General features: G+C 44.8%; 1 pseudogene; it reads right to left on the reverse strand.

Annotated features, from left to right (window-relative positions):
- Positions 1-1410: 1410 nt before the first annotated feature.
- On the reverse strand, positions 1411-1508 carry LOC126025257 (uncharacterized; annotated as a pseudogene).
- Positions 1509-3772: the final 2264 nt, after the last annotated feature.

Genomic DNA, 3772 nt, shown 5'->3' on the forward strand with positions numbered 1-3772 from the left:
ACAGAGACTACCCCTGAGTGAGGCAATAAGAACAAATAGCTCAGGTTATCCTGAACCAATCCCACCCAGGTTTACAAGTAAGATGATCTCTGTTTGGGGGTAAATCCAAGTTGTAAACAAGCATATAAAGGAACCAGGGATGGGGCCAGAGCAATGGCACAAGTGGTAGGGCGTTTGCCTTGCACGTGCTGACCTAGAACCGACTGCAGTTCAATCCCCAGGAATCCCATATGGTTCCCCAAGCCAGGAGCGATTTCTGAGCGCGTAGCCAGGAATAACCCCTGAGCATCACCAGGTGCCCCCCCAAACAAAAAAAACAAAAAACAAAGGAATCAGGGATGATCTTTGTTTTAGATAAAATAAGGTATAACCTAACAGAAAACTTCTATCAAATTGTTGGAAAGCAGGGCTGGAGCAATAGCACAGCAGTAGGACGTTTGCCTTGAATGCCGCAGACCCAGGATAGGGTCGGGTTTGATTCCCGGCATCCCATATGGTCCCCCAAGCCTGCCAGGAGCAATTTCTGAGCGTAGAGCCAGGAATAACCACTAAGCACCCACCACCAGGTGCGGCCTGAAAACAACAAAAATTGTTGGAAAGCTTTTATCCCATCGGAAGAAAAGCCACCTTTCTTTTAATGAAATAAAACCTTTAACTTAACACCCTGAGATACACAGTTACAAAGTTGTTCATGATTGAGTTTCAGTCCTACAATGTCCAACCCAAGTTGGTTCTCAAAGTATAGTCCCCAGGCCACATCTGGCCCACCCAGCACATTTATCCAGCCTGCCCATGTTTTTTTGTTTTGTTTTGTTTTGTTTTGATATCTTTATTTAAACACCTTGATTACAAATATGATTGTGGTTGGGTTTCCATCATGTAAAGAACACCCCCCTTCAATAGTGCAACATTCCCACCACCAATGTCCCAAACCTCCCTCTTCCCCACTCCACCTCCGCCTGTACTCTAGACAAGCGTTTGACTTCCCTCATTCATTCACATTGTTATGATAGTTCTCAATGTAGTTATTTCTCTAACTGCACTCAACACTCTTTGTGGTGAGCTCCATGTAGTGTTGTCCATGTTTTTGCCGCTACTACCTCTCCTGCTTAGTTGCCAACTCAGGCCCACAGTGCGCATGTGTGGGATGTTTGCAACACTCCCTGACTCCCTTCCCCTTCTCTGTCTTGGACAGGGGTCCTCAAACTACCACCTGCCAAAAGCAGAACCATAGTTTCCACTGAAATACTGGTAAGTTTGTCTATTTAACTTTATTCCTTTTAAATATTTTATTTGTTCCTGGTTTTCTTTTCTTTTTTCTTTTTTTTTTCTTTTGTGTGTGTGTGTGTGTGTGTGTGTGTGTGTGTGTGTGTGTGTGTGTGTGGTAGAAATAGTTTATTAACAGGACAGAAAAATATAGAACGCTTCACGAATTTGCACGTCATCCTTGCACAGGGGCCATGCTAATCTCTGTATCGTTCCAATTTTAGGGGAGCATATGGGATGCCAGGGATCAAACCCGGGTCCGTCCCAATTGGCTACATGCAAGGCAAACACCTTACCACTGTGCTATCGCTCTGGCCCCTCTAGTCTTTATTTTGTCATCTAGGGAGGAGTTTTCAAAAGCATGCCATCAAAATGGCAAGAGCAGCTTCTTAAAGACATTGAGAGGGACTCAGGATGTCAGAGGTCAAGTATCTGCTTAGTAAGTTGATGTCTTGGGTTTTGTTCACAGTCCCAGAAAAAAAATAAATAAAAAAAAAAAAGAAAACATTAAAACAAAATAGAATTCTAAAGAGTCAAGTTTCTTGACCCACCAAATCAACACTTCTAGATCTGGGTTCTTGAACATCTTCCCACTTTGGGCTGATATCTGCAAAGTGCCAAAGGTGTGATCCTGCTGGATGCCAAGGTACCAAGGGTGTGATCCTGATGATCTGCTTTCCTGCCAATCTGCTTCTTTTTCTTCTCACCATGTTCCTGCCAGAGGTCTGGAAGCTCAGTGAGTAGCTAAGCTATTAGGCCTATACTGTCTCTGTCTCTGTCTCTGTGAAACAATCCAGTACTGATTCCAGAGTTAGCAAGTTGAGAAGACAGCCCAACTTCCCTCTACTAAAAGAAGAGGGAAGTGTCTGGATGCTCTCAAAGAATTCATAGCCCATGTTGGTGAAGGCAGACTATGGCATCAGAAAAAACAGGTTCAAAGCCTCACTCTTGCCTGCGTATATTATGACATTGCATAAGAGTCCACCAGTTCAATTTCTTCCCTTTAAAATGGAATGAGAAGGGCCAGAGCAATAGTACAGCAGGCGAAGTGCTTGTCTTGCACATGGCTATCTGGGTTCAATTCCCAGCATCCCATATGGTCCCCTGAGCAGGCTATGCGTGATCCTGGAGTACAAAACCAGGAGTAACCCTAAATACAACAGTTGTGGCCCCCAAAATAAAATAAAATAAAATAAAATGAGATGAGATGAGAGCCCCTACACAGAGACACTGTCATAGGGGCAACAAACACAAAACTCTCATCAATAGCTCCTTACTTTCCACCCTTCTCTTCCTTTTTACCTTGGAACCCTCAGGGAAAAAAAATCAAGGGCATTTCTTTCTTTTCCTGCTCTTTCTTTTTTTAAATCACGCCTACTGGTACTCAGGTGCCAATCCCAACTTCTTGCCCAGATGACATAGACGGCAGTGCTTTGGGGCTGTATATGGAGGTGTTGCTCCTATTGCCCAAGAACACTGGGGATGGAGTAGGCAGAGCTTCAATGCAGTGCTTTGGTAATTCGTGGTCTGCTTGCCCAGCAGCAAAATCCAAGTGCCAAAGACTATGCTGCTACTTGGGCCCTGCATTTGTAGTAATGCCCATGTTCCCCCAATCAGTGCCCAGGGACCAACCAAACCAGGGCAAGTCACATGCAAAGTATTTGCCTTAACTTTACCCTAGACTGTCTCTCAACCAAAAGGACATTTCTTAGCCTCACTTCATGACACTCAGGTTAAATCAGAGGCTTTGACCCAGATTGTTCCTTCAGGCAACCATCACATTCGGCTACTTTTGTTTAAATCCCTGTCAGAAGGGAAGGAAGAGGCTCTCAGGGCCTGGCAGGAGCCAAGCATGACGCTGTAGGAAAGTCAGCTGCCTGCCTAGTGAGTGCTAAAGACAAAGACAGCACAGTTTCAGGGCATGTATTTAGCAATCTGGAGATAAGGACTTCCTCACTGGTCAATGTGATCAGCTTCTTCCCATAACTCACTGCTTCTCCTGTTAGTCAAATAGAAGAGTACAGGATGAAAGCTGGAACGGAATAAAAGGTGGTGATAGGGATGAATGTTAAGGCTTCATGAATGAATGAATGTATAGAGGGAAGGCAGTGAACTGTTCCTTTATTGAAGTGTCTCCTGAGGCAGATTCTAAAGCCGAGGCCAGTGAGGAACTGAGACAGGGCATTTGCTATCTTCCAGCCTTCATGGCTTTACTTCCTGTTTGTGGTGAGATAAGAGTCTTTTTATTTATGTATGTATTTATTAATCTTTTGGTTTTGGGGCCACACCTGGTGGTGCTTAGGGCTACTCCTGGCTCTGCATTCAGAAATCACTCCCAGCAGGTTTGGGGACCATATGGGATGGAGGGGATCAAACTTGGGTTGGCCACGTGCAAGGCAAGCACCCTTACCCGCTGTGCTATAGCTCCGGCCCCTTAATAAAGGAAGGCTCCAAAGAAGTATCCCTGTGTGTAAACTTGCTATGTGACGCATGAATTAGTGGATTC

The sequence above is a fragment of the Suncus etruscus genome, chromosome 12 (assembly GCF_024139225.1).
Source record: "Suncus etruscus isolate mSunEtr1 chromosome 12, mSunEtr1.pri.cur, whole genome shotgun sequence".
NCBI lineage: Eukaryota > Metazoa > Chordata > Mammalia > Eulipotyphla > Soricidae > Suncus > Suncus etruscus.